The 23,228-nt window shown below is 35.2% G+C and overlaps 1 protein-coding gene across 2 annotated transcripts in view; it reads right to left on the bottom strand.

Annotated features, from left to right (window-relative positions):
* Acer3 (alkaline ceramidase 3) overlaps positions 1-23,228 on the bottom strand; it is a 164,925-nt gene that overhangs the window by 87,741 nt on the left and 53,956 nt on the right. The window lies entirely within an intron of this gene.

Genomic DNA, 23,228 nt, shown 5'->3' with positions numbered 1-23,228 from the left:
CATCTTCTAAGGTTTTCTTTAATTTCTTTCTTTAGTGTTCTGTAGTTCTCATTGTAGAGGTCTTTCACCTCTTTTGTGAGATTGATTCCCAAGTATTTTATTTTTTGATGCTATTGTGAATGGGGTAGTTTTCCTAACTTCTCTTTCTGAAGATTCATCACTTATGTATAAAAATGCATTGGATTTATGAGCATTGATCTTGTAACCTGCTACTTCACTGAATTCACTTATGAGTTCTAAAAGTTTTCTGGTGGAATTTCCAGGTTCCTCTAAATATATAATCATGTCATCAGCAAACAGGGATAGTTTGAGTTCTTCTTTTCCTATTCGTATCCCTTTAATTTCTTTGGTCTGTCTAATTGCTCTGGCTAGAGTTTCCAGAACTATGTTGAATAGAAGTGGTAAAAGAGGGCATTCCTGTCTTGTTCCAACTTTTAGGGGGAATTCTTCCAATTTTTCTCCATTTAGAATGATATTGGCCATGGGCTTAGCATAGATGGCCTTTACGATGTTAAGGAATGTTCCCCCTATCCCTATTTTTTCTAGTGTTTTGAGCATGAAGGGATGCTGTATTTTATCAAATGCTTTTTCTGTATCTATTGAAATAATCATGTGATTCTTAACTTTAAGTCTGTTGATATGGTGAATGACATTTATTGATTTCCAGATGTTGAACCAACCTTGCATCCCTGGGATAAAACCCACTTGATCCTGATGCACTAAAATCAGCATACTACAAAGATACAGTCACATCAATGTTCATAGCTGCTCAATTCACAATAGCCAGATTGTGGAAACAACCTAGATGTCCTTCAATTGATGAATGGATAAGGAATGGAATATTACTCAGCCATAAAGAATGATAAAATTATGGCATTTGCAGGCAAATGGATGAAATTGGAGAATAGCATGCTAAGTGAGATAAACCAATCTCAAAAAACAAAGGGCGAATGATCTCACTGATAAGCAGATGATGACACATAATAGGGGGGTGGGAGGAGGGCAAGAATGGAGGAAGGAAGGACTGTAGAGAGGGAAAAGAGGGGTGGGAGGGGCAGGGGGAAGGGAAAAAATAACAGAATGAATCAAACAACATTACCCTATGTAAACGTATGATTACACAAATGGTATGCCTTTACTCCAGGTACAAACAGAGAAACAACATGTATCCCATTTGTTTACAAAAAAAAAAAAAACTACATGGATAAGGCATAAAATGAAGATTATGCATACCTTAAAAAAAGGATTCTATAAAAGTGAGTTGCTAATTAAAATTTCCATTGGAGTGGGTATGTGTTAGATACCTGACAAAGATTGGGAAAAAATGGTTATAATCTGAAAAGATACTGTATTCATGTCTCAAGTTCTTCTGAAGTTTCTTCTCCTTAAATAAACTATTTTCATGTTAAGAGTTTTTTAAATATCTGATTTTTAATAACAAAGACTAAGTAGAACTAAATTTAGTTCCATATTCAAAGGTTGTGCCCTACATCAAATAATTGTCAAAGATTATACAACTAGGAGGTTTTCAAGATGGCAGAATAGAGAAGGTTGCTTTCCTGGCTGCTCCATGGAGTGAAACCAAGAAAGCAGACAGGCAACTTCTCAGCAAGGTGGGTGAACAACAACAACAAAAAAAGGAGGGGGACTTTACTGGAATTTAAAACTGGACATTCAAAGCATACTGGGGACTCAGGAGGTTCAATATAATAAAATAAGGAAGAAATTCCCAGCAGCACAGTCACTACTGCAGATGGCCTGAAGCACAAGCCAGAGCCATCCCTCCCCTCCACAAGCATAGTGGAAGGGTAAGGGAATTAAAGGAGCTACATTTTTGGGAGGCCTGAGGCATGTCTGGGTACAGAGCATTTAGAGATCAAGGATATTGCCCAAACCTGAAAGATGCATTGCACAACATCTGTTGTGTGGGGAAAGAAGCTGCCATCTTCTCCAGGCCACATGTGGAGGACAAAGGAACCATTTGCAATTGCTGCACGCAGAAGGGCAGCTAAGGTGGTTAATTCCTGGCAAACTGAGTTTGGCCCAAAATACAGGCCCCGTAAACACACAATGCGTGACACAGAGTGTGCTTATATGACCAGGAGAAAATTAAACATGTGAGAGAGGTTTACACAGCGGGCAATTGGTCCTGGAAACCCAACTGACTCTACCCCTCTCACTTCAATCCAACTATTTGCAGGACAGGCTGGGAGAGATGCATCTGGCCTGGAACTCAGAAGAATGGGGGAAGGAGAGATTGGAGACTGAACCTGAGACCAGAAAACATGGGGTCTGAAGGTGCCATAGGGGACTAAAAACTGGGTTCCCCACCATACAAGTAGAACCCAGGAGAGATCTCTGGGGTAGTCTTCCAGTATGGACTAGCAAATACTAGGTGCTAGAGGTGCACTGATTTAAAATCTCCAGACCAACTGGCATCGAGCAAAGAGCCTGTAGCCCACCGTGGCCTAAACCCCGACTCCAGGAATTCTGCCTACAGGATTACCTCTCTCATTCCAGCAATCCAGAGGGTGGAACATCACACTCCAGAAGAACTGACCTAAAACTGCTGAGAAAAGAAACTAAAAATCTTTTGAACTCTAATGGAAAGAATTCTTTACCTTTTCATCAAGATCTTTTTTTTTTAAATTATTTTTCTCTGTTTAATTGCGACCCTAATGGTACATGGACATTTATACATATTTATATCTGTTTTTCTTCTCATTTCTAGCATTTTTGAATCCAGTTATTTTTCATGGTTTAGTTTTTTTTGTAAACTAGAATGTTTGATTAGTATATTTTAGTTTTGTTTTATATTCTTTTCTTTTGTTTTTAAAAATTTTTATTTTATCTATATATTTTTCTTCTACCCGTTTCCTTTGATTCTCTCTTTTCTTCTGCTAAGTCAATCTCCATTGTTCTCCCTTTCACTCTTCCTTTAAGTTTTACTTATTCTCCCCTCCTCCCTCAGAATCACTTATGTTCTCACCCTGTCCACCATATGAAATTATAAACCCTTTTGCAAACTTGCTATTTTTATTGTAGATAATAACTGATCATATCATTTCTGTTTATGTGATAATTAACACTGTAGATGTCATAGTAGGAACTATTTGGTTTAATGCTATATATTGTTTGCATTTGGTGGTGGTTGTTATTTGTCTCTCCCTGAACAGTGAGGTACTGGAAAGCTTTAGGGACACTATAAGTCCACAGGGTAGAAACTTTACTGCCTCAGATCCATACTGTTAGATGGGCAGACAAACAACATGAAAAAGCAAGGGAACAAACTGCCCCAAACAAATCAATATGTAGGTTGTTAAACTGATATGCAAAGTAAAGAATAGTGTAAGAAATGAAATCAGAGGAAAAAATACAGAAAATGAAAGATCACTTCAATAAAGAGGCAGAGATTCTGAAAAGACAAACCAAGTAGAAATCCTTGAAATGAAGAAAACAATAAACCAAATTAAAAATTCAACAGACTAGACCACTTGTAAGACAGAACCTCAGGCAATGAAGACAAAATATATAATCTTGAAAACAGAGTTGACCATGGAGAAAAGCTGTTAAGAAACCATGAACAAAACTTCCAAGAAATATGGGACAACATGAAAAGACCAACTTTAAGATTTATTGTGATAGATGAAGGCATGGAGAAACAAACCAAAGGAATGCACAAACTTTTCATGAAATAATATCAGAAAATTTCCCAAACCTAAAGAATTAAATACAGGAGTCTTACTGGAGCCCAAATGTACAAAATTACAACAAACTCACACCAACACACACTATAATGAAAATGCTTAACATACGGAATAAAGATAAAATTTTAAAGGCTGCAAGAGAAAAAAATCAGATATGTATGGGGGAAACCAATTCAGATCTCAACTAATATCTCAACCTAGACCTTCAAAACTAGAAGGTCCTGGAATAACATATACCAAGCTCTGAAAGAAAATGCATGTCAACCAAGAATCTTATATCCAGCAAAATTAAGCTTCAGATTTGAAGATAAAATAAAAATCTTCAATGATAAAAGTTAAAACAATTTCCAACCAGAAAGCCTGCACTACAGAACAGTCTCAGCAAAATAGTTCATGAAGATGAAATGAAAAAAAAAAAAAAAAAAAAAGTGAAAATAAGCAAAGGGAGGAACTACACTGAAGGAATAGCAAATCAAAGGAGAATCTGATTCAAATTAAAAACTAGACATAAACCCAAATGACTGGGAATACAAATTATATCTCAATAATAACTTTGAATATTAATGGCCTAAACTCATCAATCAAAAGACACAGACTGGCAAACTGGATTAAAAAACAAGACCCAACAATATGCTATCTCCAAGAGACTTAGCTTATAGGCAAAGACATCCACAGACTGAAGGTGAAAGGATGGGAAAAAAGGATCCACTTGTGTGGATCACATAAACAAGCAGGGGTTTCTATACTCGTATCAGATAAAAGGGACTTTAAGCCAAAGTTAATCAGAAGGGTCAAAGAAGGACATTTCATACTGCTTAAGGGAATTACACATCAACAAGACATAACAATCATAAATATCTATGCCCCAAACAATGGAGCATCTATGTGCATCAAACAGACCCTTCTCAATTTCAAGAATCAAATAGACCACATCACAATAAAACTGGGTAACTTTAACACACACTAGATAGATCCTCCAAACAAAAACTAAATAAAGAAGCTATAGAAGTAAAAAATACAATTGATAATTTGACTTAACAGATATATATAGAATATTTCATCCATCAATGACTGAATATACTTTCATCTCAGCACAGGGATCCTTTTCTAATACAGACCAGGTTATATAAACTATCACATATGTTGGCATACAATTGTAATATTACCTTAATATATTTTTAATATCTGTAGGGTTATTCTGATAGCTCCCTTTCCATTGATACTAAATTTTATGTTCTTGCTTTTTTCTTGATTATTTATTTTTATCAAATTTTAGCTGTATTATTTCTTCTCTATTTCATATTTCTGCTCCTACTCTTAGTTTTTCCTTTGAACTACATAGTTTGAAAATAATTTGATTGTTATTCTAGCTTCTTTCTGATGCAAGAACTTTAAGTTAAAAATGTTCATCTGAGGACTGTTTCATCCCAGAGATCCTGATATTTTAAGCTTTTATTATCACTTAGTTCAAGGCACTTTTTATTTAATTTTCTTGCACTTTCTTCCTTGACTTCTGAGATATTTATAAGGGTGCCATTTAATTTTGAAACAGTTGACATGCAGGAAATTATGCAAGAAACACAGTCTGCATGATTTCAAATTTTAAAAAAGCAATGGAAATGCTTTTTATATTGATTGTATTGGTTTCATACATGTCAAAACTAAGCAAGCTGCATACCTCAAATATGTGCATTTTACTATACTTCAATTTTACCTCAATAAAGCTATTAAAAAAGGATTATATAACTATATGTCTTGACAAAAATGAAACTTTGAGATTTTGCATTTTTTTCAGTAATTCTCCATTTCAATTTTTTAAAAAAAGAACTGACCGAATAAATATATGCCCCTATAACATCTAATAATAGGAGTTCTCTGAAGAAGTTCAGTCCAGCATTTACTGAGCACTTCCTACTTGCCAAACAGTTATTAGATGCTAAATACAAAAAGAAGATCCAGTCGTTGACCTTAATGAATCATGTAATCTAGTGGAGAAGACAGAAACACAGAAGGTATCAGAACATGGAGATGATGTGTGTAGAGTATCAGGGGAATACAGAGGAGAGACACTTGTGAAAGAAATCAGAATGCAAGAACCAATAACAGAGTTAACACTTAAGGATACACAGGAGTTAGCTCAATGAACACACTGAACAGTGTTTCATTAAATAATCTGTATAAGGTCATCTGTGAAAATTTCAAACTATTCTTGCTTTTTAAAATATGTCATTATATACATTGCTATCATGTTATTTTTCTCAAAATGAGATGAGGGGAAACAGTCACTACACTCATTTCACTAGAGATATGAAATAAGTTGGTTGGTGTTTAATTTGAAAGAGAAATTAGAAGGTGCAAAGGTGGATAAATTACCTAATTGTAGGGAAAAAAAACCCTGTGAGTTAAAGTCATACAAAATACTATGCAATAAAAAATAAAGTAAGGTAACTATTCATCTGAAAGATACAATGGCCACACTTTATCATGTACCACTCAAGGACTATTTTTATCTAAACCCTTTTGAAGTATTTTCATTACTGTTATAGTATGTATCATTAAAAGTCCAATTTTTTAGATCTCTATAATTTGTTTCCTTTCAGTAATCTGGGTAACACATAAAATAGTACTCTGCTAGAAAATCTATTCTGGTGGATACTCTGAGGTTTCAAATTCCTTGCAGGGGAGGGCAGCATTAAGTTTACTTCTTCATTTTATTTCCATCTCTTAAAAATTACTCTGCTACAACTGACATTTCTGTACATTTAGAAAGCAAAGAGATATAATAGGATAGCACAGCATTACCTTTGTTCTTACAATATTTTATATTTTGTCCCTTTAAAGCAAACCACCAATTTTTGCTGAAGTTTACCAACTTTTATTTTTCCTCTAAAATCAAGAAGTTTTACTCTGGAAACTTTATCTATGAGACATGAAAACATATTTAGATTAAAAAATGAATTGTGCATACAGATTTATACAAGTAGCCTGGAAATAACCCAGATGTTCTTCAAAGGGGACAGTGATTGAATTGTGACACATCCAAGTGGCATAGTACATACTTGCAATAAAAATGAACAACTTGGATGAAATCTCCAGAAAGTTAGGTTATAAAGAAAAGTCAATCGGAAGAGGTTATACCCTATATAATTCTTTTTACCTAACATGGTTGAAATGAAAATAGTATTAAGAAATGAACACATAATGACTGCCTGTGATTAAGGAGGGGTTGGAGGTGACAATAGAAGTATATGAGGAAACTTCTTGGCAGTGGCATTGTTCTCTATCTTCACTGTGTTGATTATATACATCTCACATCAATATCCTGGATGTGAGACTGTACTATAATTTTATAAGGCATTACTATTGGGGGAAACAGGACAAAGGGTATGTAGGATCTCTGCATATTGCATCTTATGCTTATGTGAGCATCCTACTTAAGGTCACAATTTTTCATTCAACTCATTATCTAAGGGTATTTTAAGATGTTTACCAACTTTATTGAGATATATTTGCCTGCCATAGAATTCACTTGTTTAATGTGTATAATTCAATGGTTTTAATATGAAGTTACGTAAATATCACCTCGACTAATTCTGTAACATTTTCATCACCCCCTCAAATTCCATTTATGTCAAATTCCATTTATTCTCTATGAACTTCTCCAGCTCTAGGCAATCATTAACCTACTTTCTGTCTTTATGGAGTTGCCTACCTAATAAAGCAAAGTTGTCAGAATATTAAACACCCATCTACACACATCTACACACATCTAGGGATTGACATGCTTGGTTTTGCATTAAAAAAACATCAGTCCTGTTACAGTACAGGAAAAATGTCTGAAGAGGTAGTTTCCTGATAGCAGAAATATTTTTAAGTAATCCATATATGTATATTTACAAAGTATATATATAGTGGGTGCTAATATACAAAAGACTCTCTAGTGTTCCATGCTACCATGAGGTAAGAAGTCCAGGTAAGAAAACAGCAATAAAAAATAAGATCTCAATTAGTGAAGACAATAAAAATAGAGGCAGATTCTAGCAATCACAAAAAGAGAACTTAAATATTTGGCAAATGAATGTATATGGGACTCCAGAGAGGAGGCGAGTCTCAATTTCAGATATATTTGTAAATAAAATTTTTGAGCCACTTATGATATATCATTTCCTTTTTTGATTAATACTTCAAAGTGTATTCTAGATCCTTGATAGAGGACTATGGAGCATGAAACTGGTTTTGTGCCCAGGATCTAGGAAAACAATAGCAAAAGGAAGAGTTGGTGTGCAAAGGGAAGAGAGAAATAAACTAGGATACTTGAAATCAGCTTTCTAATGTAACCCAGATGAAGGAAATTCAGCTGTATCTCTGCATTTCACAAGCAATCAAAGAAGAGTTCAGAAAGAATTTTGGTCACTTTCTCTCCAATCAGTGATTAACTCAAGCACTTTGCAGACATTAAAATATTGGAAAGAAAATGAGACCAAGATGATAAACACTGATATGGCCAGCTTCTAAAATTGTTTTATCACGATGACTATACCCAAATCCAAAGAAAAATTATTACACATTTTAATGGGGGAAGAGTGAATTATAACCCTTCTAACTGTTAAAGTCACAAAAGGAAAAGAGCAATAAAAAATTCCACCAAAGTTAGCAATATCAGCATTTCAATAAAGACTTTTATTTATGAAACTTATAATTAAAAAAAGTAGTAATAATATACTGTACATTCCAAAAAGCTAGAAGAAAAGATTTTGAAAGTTTTTTTACCACAAATAAATAATATTTGAGATATTTAATCTGATTCAAACATTATACAATGTATACATGTAACAAAACATCACATTACCCCATTAATGTGCACAATTTTTTGTTTTTAATGTATCAGTTTAAGATAATTTAATTAGCTGGGTGTGATGGCATGTGCCAGTAGTTCTAGCTACTTGGGAGGCCGAGGCAGGAGAATCACTTGGGCCAGAACTTCAAGGCCAGTTTGAGCAACATAGCAGGATCCCCCATCTCAATAAATAAATAAATAAATAAATATTTAATAATAAATTGTACTTTATATTTTTATTTTGAATTTGTTGTGGTACTGGGGGTTGAATCCAGGTTTTCATGCATGCTTAGGCAAGTACTCTACCACAGAGCTACAACCCAGCCCTTTTAAATTTTATTTTGAGACAGGATCTCAAAGTTGCCCAGGTTGGCCTTAAATTTGTAATCCTCCAGCCTCAGTCTCTCAAGTAGCTGGGATTACAGGTGTGCACTGCTGTGCCCAGACAAAAGTAAGTTGTAATTTATCTTTTTCTCATTAGATCTTAATGATTATACATAGTAGTTGGGCTCATCCCAACAAAATCAGACATGCCTGGAAATCAATTTCAATTCATGATTGTCCCCTAACCTCCACATGTCCCCTCCTATCCTCCCTTACTCTGCTCTACTAGACTTCCTTTCACTCATCTATTAATTATATTTGATTGGTTCTTTATGTAATCTTATCCTTCTCTTCCCCTTTATTTTACTTTAGCTTCCACATATAACAGAAGACATTTGACATTTGAGTTTCTGAGTTTGGCTAATTTCACTTAGTATGATATTCTCCATGTCCATCCATTTAATGGCAAATGCCACAATTTCATTCTTTTAATGGATGAGTAGAACTCCATTGTACCTATATGCCACATTTCTTAATCCATTTATGGGCATCTAAGTTGCTTCCATAATTTAGCTATTGTGAATTGTGCTCCTACAAACATAGATGTGGTTCTGTCACTGTAGTATGCTGATTTTAGATCTTTGGGAAAATATCCAGGATTGGGATAGCTGGGTCATATGGTGGTTCCATACCTAGTTTTTAAGGAATCTCCAAACTGCTTTCCAGAGTGGTTATACTAGTCTGCAGTCCCACCAACAATGTACAAGTGTTCCTTTCTCCCCACAAACTCACCAGTATTTATTGTTGTTTATATTTTTTAATTTGTTCTTATTAGTTATATATGACAGTAGAATGTTGTTTGTATTCTTTTGATCATTGCCATTCTGACTAAACTAAGATGGAATCTAAATGTAGTTTTGATTTGCATTTCCTTGATTGCTAGAGATGTTGAACATTTTTTCATGCATTTATTGCCCTTTTGTATTTCTCCTACTGCGAAGTTTCTGTTTAGTTCTTTTGCCCATTTATTCACTGGTTTTTTTGGGGGAGGGTGCTAAGTGTTTTGTGTTCTCTGTATATTCTGGATCTTAATCCCTAATTGAATGAGTAGCTGGCCAAGTTTTTCTCCCATTCTGTAGGCTCTCTCTCTCTTCATGATCTTAAATCATTTCCTTAGCTGTGCAAAGCTCTTCAGTATAATGGCATCCCACTTGATTATTGATTTCATTCCTTGTGCTTTGAAGGTCTTATTAAGTGCTGGGATTGTGGCTCAGTGGTAGAGCATTTGCCTAGCATGTGCGAGGCACTGGGTTCGATTCTCAGCACCACATATAAATAAATGATCCAGTTTTCCCAGCATCATTTGTTTAAAAGGCTGTATTTTCTCCAATATGTATTTTTGGAACCTTTGTCAAATATCAGATGACTACAGGTTTGTGGGTTTGTCTCTATGTCTTCTATTCTATTCCATTGGTCTTCGTATCTATTTTGGTGCCAATACTATGCTGTTTTTGTTACTACAGTTCTGAAGTATGATTTCAGATAAGGTAATGTGAAGCCTTCTGCTTCACTTCCTTGCTTAGTATTGCTTTGGCTATTCTGGATCTCTTACTCTTCCAAATGAATTTAAGAATTTTTTTTCCGATTCTATGAAGAATGTCATTGGTATTTTGATGGGGATTGCATTGAATCTGTATATTGCTTTTGGTAGTATGGCCATTTTGACAATTTTAATTTTGCCTATCCAAGAACATGGGATGTCTTTCCGTCCTCTAAAGACTTCTTCAATTTCTTTCTTCAGTGTTCTATAATTTTCATTGTAGAACTCTTTCACTTCCTTGGTTAAATTAATTCTCAAGTTTTTTTTTTTTTTTTTTGAGGTTATGGGATAGTTTTCCTGATTTCTTCTTTGACTGAATCTCTGTTGGAGTATAGGAAAGTTATTGATTTATGGGTGATAATTTTGTACGTTGTGATCGCTAAATTCATTCATAAGTTCTAGAAGGCTTCTGGTGGAATTTTTCAGATCTTCTGGATATAGGATCATATCATTGGCAGAGAGAGTTTTACTTCTTCTTTTCCTATTTGAATCCATTTGATTTTCTTTTCTTACCCAATTGACCAATGTTTTGAGGACTATATTGAATAGGGGTGGTAAGAGTGAACAGCCTTATTCTTGTTCCTGAATTTAGTGGAAATGCTTTTAGTTTTTCTCCATTTAGTATAATGTTGGTTTTGGGTTTGTCATAAATGGCCTTTATGATATTGGGCTAAGTTCCTTCAAACCCAGGCTTCTTCAGGGGTGTGTGTGTGTGTGTGTGTGTGTGTGTGTGTGTGTTTATATTTTAGTTGTAGATGGACACAATACCTTTGTTTTATGTGGTGCTGAGGATCAAACCCAGTGCCTCACACGTTAGGCAAGTGCTTTACCACTGAGCCACAACCTGAGCCCTTCTCCAGTGTTTTTAACATGAATGGGTGTTGGATTTTATCAAAGACCATTTCTGCATCTTCTGCATTGAGAAGATCAAGTGCTTTTTTTTAAAAAAGGTTGGAAAAATTACTTTATGAAGCCTTAAGAAGCATTGAGTATAATTCAACTGTAATCCAGGTTTAGATACAATTTAATAATAGTTAATTTCCAAAATAAAAATTATCATAGGTGAAACCATAAAATTTCCTAACACTTGATTTTAATACATTGCATTAATTTTCTAAAACAACTCTGAGGAACCATTATTTACAATAGATGGAGTATTTATGAGAAATCTGCTATCAGGTATATTTTTGTGTGTATATTTGTATATATATTGAACCCAAGAGATTATATGAACTAGGAAGTAAGAGTTTGTATGTCATGTCTTAACAGCAGAGCAAGAGTGCAGAGTGTGAAACTTTTCAAAGTACAGGGTATCTTTGTAGATATCAAGAAATTGCCTATAATCAAGAAGAAAGTGAGGAAGTTGGAAGATCAGAATGAGTATGAGTCCTGATGCCTTTGGAAGGATGTCACTTTCAACGTAAAAATCAGAGACATTGATGCAGCAGCTGAAGCAAAGCACAGACTTGAAGAAAGACAAAGAGCAGAAATCTGAGAAAGGAAAGAGAAGGAAATTCAGTGGGAGACAAGGTTATTCCATGAAGATGGAGAATGCTTGGTTTATGATGAACCATTATTGAAATGTCTTGATGCTGTGAAGCATTAGGTTGGGAAACACAAAATGACCAGGGCAAGTTGTCCTAATTAAGTAGCAACCTTCCTTTGGTAGAACCTATCACTTCTTATTGCAGTGCTTCCTATCTCAGGGATACTGAACTTTCTGATGCAGATGAACAATTAAAGCCAGAAAAGTTTCCCTTTCTCTATGGCAGTTAAGATTTTGACTTCAGTCCTGAGTAAACTTTAGGTTTTGAAACAAGATGCCTGCTCCTTTTCCAGACTCCATGCTTTGAAAAGATCATGTGATTTTTGTTCTAAATTTTGTTTAAGTGTTGAATCACATTTATTGATTTGCATATATTGAACCGACCTTGCATCCCTGGAATGAAACTCACTTGATGATGGTGTTTTATCTTCTTGATGTGTTTTTGAATGTGGTTTGCTAATATTCTATTTAGGATTTTTACATCTATGTTCATCAGGGATATTGGTCTATAGTTTTCTTTCTTTGATGTACCTGGTTTTGGTACCAGGGAAATACTAGCTTTATAAAAAGTATTTGGGAGTGTTCCCTCTCTTTCAACTTCATGGAATAAATTGAGAAAGTCTGGTGTTAGTTCTTCTATAAAGGTTTGGCAGAACTCAGTTAAGAATCCATCAGGTCCAGGGCTTTTCTTTCTTGGAAGCCTTTTAATTTTTGTTTCAATTTAATTACTTGATATTGGTTTGTTTATGATTTCTATATCTTCCTGGCTCAATTTGGGCAGGTCATATGTGTCTAAAATATGTCTTCCATATTTTCCAGTTTATTGGAGGATTATTAGATCAAAATAGGATCCTGTGTATTTTAATTTAAGTTATAGATGGACACAATACCTTTATTTTATTTATAAATTTTTATGTGGAGCTGAGTATCTAACCCAGTGCCTCACACCACACATACTAGGCAAGTGCTCTACCACTGAGCTACAACCCTAGCCCAGTGTATTGTTTTCTTATTCTCAATTTCATTGATTTTGGTTCTGATTTTTTTTTTTTTTTTTTGCGATGCCAAGGATTGAACCCAGCACTCTACCAACTGAGCTATAAACCCAGCCCTTTGTTTCTGATCTTATTTCCTGTGTTCTACTGGTTTGATGGTTAGTTTATTCTTCTTTTCTAAGGTCTTGAGATGGAGCATAAGCTTTTTTTATTTGGGCTTTAATTTTTTAATGTAGGCACTCAGTACTATAGATTTTCCTCTCAGAATTGCTTTCATACTGTCTCAGAGATTTTGATATGTTGTGTCTCACTCACTTCTAAGAATTTTTTGATTTCTGTTCTCATTTCCTCTTGAATCCATTCTGCATTGAAGAGAATATTGTTTGACCTCCAAAAGTATATGTGATTTCTACTATTTTTCTTGCTGTTCATTTCTAGTTTTGTTCCATTTTGATCTGATAAGATATGTGAGATTATATCTTTTTTTTACGTTTGCCAAGTTTGCTTTATATCTATTTTGGAAAAAGTTCCATGCACAGCTGAGAAGAAGATAAATTCAGCTGTTCTTCTGGTTTGGATATGAGGTATCTCCCAAAAGCTCATGTGTGAGACAATGCAAGAAGGTTGAGAGGAGAAATAATTGGGTTATGAGAGCCTGAACCCAATCAGTGAATTAATTCCCTGATGGGCTTAACTAAGTGGTAACTAAAGGTTGGTAGGGTATGGCTGGAGGAGGTGGGTCATGGGAGGAATGAGTTTGGGGTACATATTTTGTATCTAGTTAGTGAAGTCTCTCTCTCTGCTTTCTGATCACCATGTGAACTGTTTCCCTCTGCTATACTCTTCTGCCATGTTGTTCTGCCCCACATTCAGTCCTGAGGAATGGAGTCAGCTGTGTATGGACTGAGATCTATGAAACTGTGAGACCCCAAATAAACTTTGCTTCATCTAAAATTGTTTTTTGTTAGGTCTTTTAGTCACGGCAGTGAAAAAGCTGACTTAAACAGCTGTTTTGGGGTAGAATATTTTGTAGATGTCCTTTAGATCCACTTGAGTTATAGTGTTGTTTAGGTTGGACATAGCTTTGTTGGTTTTTCATTCTGATGACCTTCGATTGGTGATAAGGGTGTACTTAAATCCCCCAGTATTACTGCGTTGAGATCTATGTGGAATTTAATGTCACGGAGTATTTTTACATGTAATTAGGTACACTGACATTTGGGGTGTAAATATTTACTATGGTTATATCTTCTTGTTGAATTGGTCCCTTTACTAGGATGTAATGTCCTTCTTTGTCTCTTCTGATTAATATTTGCTTGAAATCTACTCTATGAGATAACAGAACAGCTACTCCTGCTTGTTTTCTTGGGCCATAAGCCTGGAATGTTTCTGCCATCTTTTGACCTTCAGCCTATGGGTGTCTTTGCCTATAAGATGGGTCTCTTGTAAACAGCATATATTTGGATTTTGTTTTTTGATCCATTCTGCTAATCTGTGTCATTTAGACCATTAACATTTAGTGATAGTATGGATATGTGTGTGTGGTTTCCTGCCATTTTGTTTTTTTACTACATTTTATCCTGTCTTGAATTCTTATTTAGTGGGTTATTCTTCTATGTAACTTCCTCTGTGGGTTTTGGGAATTGTTTTTGCCATTCCTCTGGATTAAGTTTATCTTTGAGTATTCTTTGTAGTGCTGGTTGGTGCTCATGAATTCTTTTAGTTTATTCTTGTTTGTGAAATGTTTTTATTTCCCTGTCAAATTTGAAACAGTTTTGCTGGGTATAGTAACTGGCTGATAGTTTTCTTTTAGGGTTTGGAATATCTCATTCCAGGCTCTCCTTGATTTTCAGATCTGAGCAGAGAAATCAGAAGTGAGCCTTATTGGTTTGCCTTTAAATGTGACCTGTTGTTTCTCTCTTATGGCTTTTAACATTCTTTCCTTGTTTTCTATGTTAGGCATTTTGATTATATGTGTTGGCAAGCTTTTCAGCTGGTTGGGTCTATTTGGAGTTCTGTAAGCCTCTTGTATTTGGACATCTATCTTGTTTCTGATATGGGAGAAATTTTCAGTAACTACCTCATTGAAAATGTTCTTTATGTCTTTAGTTTGTTTCTCCATGTTCTCTTCTATACCAATGATTCTTAGGTTTGGTCTTTTAAAGTTGTTCCAGAGTTCTATATATTCTGATAATGTTCTATTAATTTTTATCACTTTACTGCCTTCTGTGTATTCAAGATCATACAACCTCTCTTCAAGGGCTGGGGTTCTATTTTCTATACCATCTAGTCTGTTATTGAAGCCATCAAGTGAGTTTGTAATTTGATCTTGTCTTTCATTTATAAAAGTTCTACTTAGTTTCTTTTTTCTATTTCTTTATGAAAATGATCTTTTATCTCCTTTAATTGCCCTCTTAGTTCCTTCCTTAGATCTTCTTTAAGTTCCTTGAACATTCTGATAATCAATTTTTAATAATATTTCTCTGTGTTTTCATCTACCTCACTATCACTGGGTTCATTTGTTGGATATTGCATTTTTGGGGGAGAGGATTTGTTTGCCTGTTTTTTTCATGTTTTCAAAGGACTTGGTCTTGCACATCAATTGAAGTGGATGCCTCTACCTCTTTTTTTTTAGGGCACAGTCTTCCGTTGCTAAAGTGTCCCAGAGTGTTCTGGACTGAGATCCCCTCATAGGTGTGGTGTCCACAACCTTTGTGTTATTTTACTGTTTCTGCTATACCACTGAATATCTGTAGGATGGACCCTAGTTGTTTCTTTTTGGGGCCCAGTCATTAGTTTGGGGTTTTGTCTCTTTTATTCTTTGTATTAAAATACAGCTGAAGACTGAGTGTCAATAATTTGTGTGTGAAGCAAGGTGTGCTGTCTTTTGGCTGAGTTTAATTCAATAGCAGAGTTAACTTATAGCGTCCCTGTAGGTTTCCAGTACTTCATAGATTAGGGGCAAACAAATAATAGCAACAACCAATGCAGTTTACATCATTAAATTAAATACTTTGTTCCTTCTATGACATCTGCAATGTTAATTGCCATTAAAAAAAAAGAAATGGTAGGTTCAGCAATTGCCATCAGCACAAATAAGTAACCATGTATTATATCTGGCATTAAATCAAATGAGGTGTCAACAATGGTGTCCACAGCAGTAATAATTTTAACATCATTAATGGCAGGGGCAGTGTTATATAAACCAATTAGTTCTACAACATGGTAAGACTAGAGTTAATTAAGAAAAGAAAATGTAATAGGAAGGTAGAAAAGAGTTTACAATTTCACAAGTGAACAGAGAGAATGCAGAAGAGATGTAAGATGTGATGTTTATAAGGAATAAAAGAAAAACAAGTAAAAAAATCAAAGGAAAAGTGAAAGAGGGAACGAAAGAATTTGGTTGTTAGCAGAATTAAAAAAAGAGAAATAAGGCAAACAGACAAATGAAAAACAATATGAAACAAAACCAAAATATACTATTCAAAAACCCTAACCCTCTAAAGACAAGGCAAGGACAAAAACTACATTTTTAAAAATGCTACAAATGAGAAAAAATATATGTACATGTACATATGACCATGAACCAATCAGAACACACAAAGAAAAAAAAAAGATTTTTAAAAACAATTTTTTTAGTTGTAGATGGATACAATACCTTTGTTTAATTTATTTATTTTTATGTGGTGCTGAGGCTCAAACTCAGTGCCTTACATGTGCCAGGCAAGCACTCTACCACTGAGCTACAACCCCAGTCCAAAAAAGAGATTCTTAATGAAAAATTGAGGAAATTTTCAGTGAGGTGGTCAAAATAGTACATGAGAATATATGGTCTCTGTCTATGCCCAGCCATCTTTCTTTCCCTTTCTTCTTGAGCTATATACCAAGTGAGAGAATAAGGGCCAAGGGTTGTTAAACCCTTCTTCCTCTTTTGTATTACTCACCAAGTTACCAGTTGGAGTTAAAAAATTCTCAGCTTTTCTTCTCAGTATGAGGGAGGATGGGATGGGAAATACTGTCAGCTAGAATTTTGTCTGCACAGACCAGGTCCAAGTACTTCCAGGGTGGGGCACTGCACAGTTCTATCAGTGGTGTTCCTGAAGGTGGGGTTTAGGTCTAATTAGGCCTCAGGGGATTTGGTGGGTGGGGACTACTCTGGCAGGTTAGATCAACACACCCCTAGGGCCTGGCAGTTGCAGATTTCTGCTGGAAGTCTGGATTTAGGAGTTCTCCCTAGGATTCTACTCCTGGGATAGGGGAGCCAATCCTTCACCCTCCTCTGCTGCCCACGAACACAGTCTTGCCAGGTTTCCAAAACTTAATCTCTGAGTGTATTTGTACACTCCTGTTCAGATTCTCGACCTGCTTCAGCTGGTCCTGAGAGCTGCCAGACTCAAAGGGGAAGTGAGTTGGGTTCCCCTTCCCTTTTCCAACTTGAATCTCCCTGGGTAAAATATTCTCTGTGCCTGTTTCACTCTTGTATTGCTAGGTACTGTGAAGTTGTCTTTGCTCAGATATCCAGGTTACTGCAGCAGGAGCTGCTGCAATGCTGCCTCAAATGGCTCCTGCCTCAGCTCTCCAGGCCAATTGTGAAACATGGGGCACTTTTCATGCACCAGTATAGAGAGTACAGTCTCTGAATCAGCTAAGGGCAGGCTGCTTTCCTGATTTCAGGATTTTCTGTACTAAATCTGTCCATTGTGTTTCTCTGCGTTCTCTCCTCTGTGCTGAACCACTGCTGCCACAACCAGCTTGGTTCCAGTATATTCTTTTTTCTTTTGTTTAATGTACCCAAATTTCTGGGTCTCTAAGACACTCTGTCCAATATTGAGTTTTAGTGAAATTCCTCCTTCACCCACCTCACAGAGCACTATACCCTCTGCTTAAATCTGGATCATGCAGCTACAAGGAATGCAGCCTTCCTCTAGCCCACCATCTTGAATTCAGGACCTTACAATTTTTTTTTTTAATACATAGTATGGCCTCAAAAATATTTATAAAGGAACAAATAAATGAAGATATTTCTATTTTAAAGGAATAAGAGAAAGCACAATTGTGACTTTGGGATAAAGAAAAATCTCATGGAAAAGGTTTTGTTTTAGTTTGGTTTTATTTTTAATAATGCACAGTTTTAATATACTGGCTTCTGGCATGACTGCCTCTACCATATATTAGCTGTGTGGTCTTGGGCAAATTATTTCCCCTTTTCTATAATACCACTTTTTATAAAATGGGTTAAAAAGAGTTAGTGGTTGTTATTAGATATGGAAAATGACAAACTCCCAAAATAGACCTGGGAAAAGGGGAATGAGAAAGAAAGTCATACATTAAGAGCTTTGATCCTTTCCCAATACATTCTTTCCCAGTGATAAAACAAACCCTGGGGAGGAGGTATCCATCAAACCTAGAAAGGCAGTCTCTGGAAAGAGGCCAAAGCCTTGATCCTTCCCTAAACAAATCTTTTCCAGATACCAACCACTGACTTCAGACCCTCCGTCTGGTCCAATAATGTAAATCCTAGACACCCTCCCATTTTGCCCAGAAAAAATAGACCCCAAATTCCTGAGTGCCCAAGCTGACATGCTCATTAAATCACCTCTCAGTATTACCTATATAAGCCCAGTCCCCTCCTTTGTTAGGGGTTCATTTTCCACTAGGAAAATGGATCCAATGGTGTCACCCCATTCCTGCCCACCCCGTTCCTGAATGAAACTTTGTTCCTGAATAAAAGGCTAAATGGTCTGTGAAGTTTGTGTCTGGCCTAGTCCTTTTGTGCTAACAGTTGTGGTAAGTTATAAATGAAATAATATAAATTAATGTACTTGCCATACAGCCTGGCATATAATAAAGGGTCTATAAACAATAATATTATCTTTTCAAAATTCAATGTTAACAGCAAATATTATGACCTCATAAAAATTAATGAAAGACAGTATCATCCAATATTACATAAATCTTGGAAAATTCTAAGAGTACTAATGTCAAATACTAAAAACCAAATAGGCAGGCAGAATTTAGCTTCAAATAATTTGTTCTTGGTTTTCTATTTATTTTCTTAGTTTTACTATGGAACAAGGAGTACTTAACTCATCTGAATTCTCTATCATCTTTCTCATGATACAAGCAGAAATAATATTGCTGATTTAGAAATGTTTCCTTAAAACAAATAATAGGTTCTTATTCCCCCTTCAAGTTAATAATAGTGATTTTTACTAAGATACCAATTAGAAAAATAATCAGTAAAGACAAAAACTTTGATTCTTCTATTGACCTGTTATGAGAATTTATTTTCATAAAATGTGTACACTTGGGATATAAACAGTAGAAAAGTAAAGAGAAAGAGAAACATATCAGACAAAAGGAAGCTGGGTACAGTGGGTGTGCCTGCAGAGGGCTGAGGTGGCAGGTGGGGAGGGGGATTCACTTGAGCCTAAGAGTTCTAGGCTAGCCTGGGGAACACAGTATCCCATCCCAAAAATTAATTAATTAATTAATTAATTAATTAATTAATATTAAGACAAAGGAATCAGTTCCAAAGCAGCTATAACTGACATGATGAGTTAAACTGAAGTCAGGCTTACCTGAAATTTTGGCATTTTCTCAGGGACACCATGTAGGAGAAAACACTAAAAGAAAGTAATTATTTCCCCAATTCCCCTTCAGTATACTTGGTAATCTGGCTTATTTTAGTGTGTGTGTGTACGCGCATGTGCAGTGCTGAGGAGTGAACTCAAGCCTCACACATGCTTTACTACAAAGCTACATCCCCAGCCTGTGGTAATTCCTTTTTCATATTTATCACAACTATAAGTACATACTCATTTTTTAAAATTACAGCATTATAGTTATACATAGTTGGGTTCATTTTGGCAAAATAATTCATGAACGGAATGTGATTTGTTTCTCTTCCCTCATTTTCCCACCCTTCCTTCCTCCCCCCGTCCTCCTTCCTTTACTCTACTGATCTTCCTTTTGCTCATTTATTTATTTTTGAAATGAAGGTGAAATTCCCTGTGGTGTATTTACATGTGCATATAATATGATTTTGTTAAATTTATTCATTTCCTCCCCTTTTTTGTCCCTCCTCTTTCCCTCTCAATCTCCTGCTCCACTGATCTTCCCTATATTTTTGTGTACCTGATTCTCTCCTCCTTCTTTCCCTTATTTTGTTCTAGCTTCCACCCATGAGAAAAAAACAATGTGACCCTTGATCTGAGTCTGGCTTATTATACATGGCATGATGTTCTCCATTTCCATTCTTTCTATCAGCAAATGCAATAATTTCATTCTTTTTTATGATTGAGTAAAATTCCATTGTGTATATATACCACATTTTTTTTTTGGTATTGGGGATTGAACGCAGGAGCACTTTACTCCTTTACCATAGAGCTTCATCCCTAGCCCTTTTTATTTTTTCTTTTGAGATAGGGTCTCGCTAAGTTGCTAAGGGCCTTGCTAAGTTGCTGAGTCTGGCTTTGAACTTTCAATCCTCCTGCCTCAAGTTGTTGGGATAAGGGGCACGCACCACTGTCCTGCCTATACCACATTTTCTTTATCCACTCAACAGTTTTAACATTCATTGTGACACTTGCCTGAGTCAGTTATTATTCATTATTCTATCATTCTGTTTTCATTTATTAGCTGACAATCTATTTTAAAGCTTTCTTTTCTTGCTGTTTGTTTCTTAGAATCATCTGAACTTAAGAGATTCTTTTCTTAAACTACATGTTAAAATCTATTTAATTTTTCATTTTAAAGCGCAGATTGTTTTATTTTTTCAAAACTGCCTTCTATGCCATTTTGACATTAATTCCCTCTTATTTTTTTTAAGCACTTTCTTAGTTTCTGGGACAAGATGTTCCAGATTCATTTTGTACCTTCCCTGCCTCAGTTTAGAAATTAGCTACTTCTCAAAAAAGTTTTCATTTCTTTTAGTGAGAAAGAGTTTTATAAACAAGACCTGGGCATTAGGTGTGTTCATTGCTATCAAAGAGTCATTGCTTCCAGATTCTATCAAAAGATAGAGCATCTGAAATAGTTTCAAGAAATTATGGTGATACTTCTCATTATAGCCCAATACTACAGGGTTCTTTGCCCATCCCCTCCCAAATCTTTCTCCTTCACAGTGAGAACCTTAGCTCTTAACAATATCAATATAGCTTCTCATTTTCTCAGTCCTAAAATACATATAATAGCAGCTTCAGAATTGCTATACTTGTATTATTACCAATAAACATATAGTAAGTAAACTCAGCAAATTTAGATTCATGACTTCTTTGAATTTTCTTTTGTGTATAGATTGGGGATATGTAATGAGAATGCTATGTCTAAAGTTACATGGAAGTGTGAGTGCTGAGTCAAAGGATAAATGCATATATAGTTTTGTTAAATACTGCCAAATTCACCCACAAAAATATTGCATCCTCACTGAAGATGAGATGATATGAAGAAAGCCTATTTTTCTCATCACCTTTTAAAAGATCATTTGTTAAGTGTTTGATTTATTGCCAATCTGATAAATGAGAAATAATATGTATCAGTGTAGTTTTCATTTGCAATTTCATTATTATGAGTACACTAAATATTTTGTCTTATACTTGTGACTTTCATATTTCTCTTGGAGAATTTTCTTCGACCATTTTTTTCTACTGGATATTTGGTCCTTTTTATATTCAATATTTTAAAATCATTTTATGTTAAGAATATTAGACATTTTTTATTTTTAAAGTTTCTTTTTATCTTTTTTTAAATTTATTTTTATTGTAAACAAATGGGATACATGTTGTTTCTGCTTGTACATTAGACATTTTACTGTGGTGCATCACAGATACTTTTGCCTTTTGCTTTTAAGTTTGCTTATGATTTTTTATCACGTAAAAATTTCTATTTTTATATAATTCAATCTGTCAACCTTTTCTTTTCTTTTGTAATACTGGGAATTAAACCCAGGATGCTTTATCACTGAGCTATATCCCCAGTACTTTTTATTTTTTTTATTTTGATATAGGGTCTCACTAATTTGTCCAGACTGGCCTTGAACTTCAGATCCTCCTGCTTTGGCCTCCCAAGGAGCTGGGATTACAGGCTTATGCTGCTATGCATGGCTAACTTTTTCTTTCCTTACACATCTAGATTTTGAATCACAGGAAGTCTTTCCCCAAACACTGGATATACAAAACTATCACACGGAAATGGCAAGTACATTCACAGGACTAGGTTTTCAGGGGGCTTGGGGACAGGAGACCAGGAAGTTGTTATGATATACCAGGAATGCCTCTTTTCATTGTACTACCACCAGAGTAGGACCAATCTTTGAATCAATCAATGTAACACATTAGTCAGTAGTTCTCAAATTTGGGCACACATCAGCATCACCAGGATGTTGGATCAGGCTCACCTGGATACAAAACAGATTGAGTCTCTGAGTAGATCGGAGGCGAGCCCTGAAAATCTGCATTCCTAATAATTTCCCAGGGGATACTGCTGGTGGTCCAGGGATCACATTTTGAGAACTACTAATCACTGTGGAGTCCTTTAGAGCTCATACTAATATGGGACCAGGATTTACAACTCACAAATTGATGTCTGATTCTGATGTAGATTCATATTTCCTAAAGGACTGTCACTTCTCATCAGTGGTTCGCCTAATTTAGGTTGATGAACAATCAGGCTGCTTGAATGTTATACGACAGCAAATAAAGAGTTGCCATAGTAATTCTGTTTTGTTCTAGGGATGTATTTGTACAGAATTTAGGATTAGGTTTGAAAATGGAATCACTCACTTGATAAACAATCACAATGGTCTCTCCTGAAAAATAAATAAATAAATACATTACACCTATTTTATTTCAGTACATGTAATATTTTAGATTTTACATTTAGGTTTCTGATCAATTTTGAATTTATTCTTTTGATTATGTAAGGCACACATTCTTTTATTCCAGTGTCAATTATTAAAATATTTCATCTTTGCCCCAGTGACTGCAGGTGCTATCTTTATCAACATTTGGTAAGTTGACTGTATTCAGGAATTGATGCCATTTCTTCTAACTCATCCAATTTATTTGTTTACAGTAGTCCTTCATGTCTTTTGTATTCTTGTGGTATCAGCTGTATTTTTTTTTTCATTTCAGATTCTGAGCTTCTTTTACCTTTTCAAAAAGTCGACACTTCATTTCATTGATCTTTTGTATTTTTTAGTCTCTAGTTCATTTATTTC

This window comes from Sciurus carolinensis, chromosome 11, assembly GCF_902686445.1.
Source record: "Sciurus carolinensis chromosome 11, mSciCar1.2, whole genome shotgun sequence".
Classification (NCBI taxonomy): domain Eukaryota; kingdom Metazoa; phylum Chordata; class Mammalia; order Rodentia; family Sciuridae; genus Sciurus; species Sciurus carolinensis.
The sequence above is the reverse complement of the archived record's forward strand: the minus strand, read 5'-3'. Positions and strand labels throughout refer to the sequence as shown.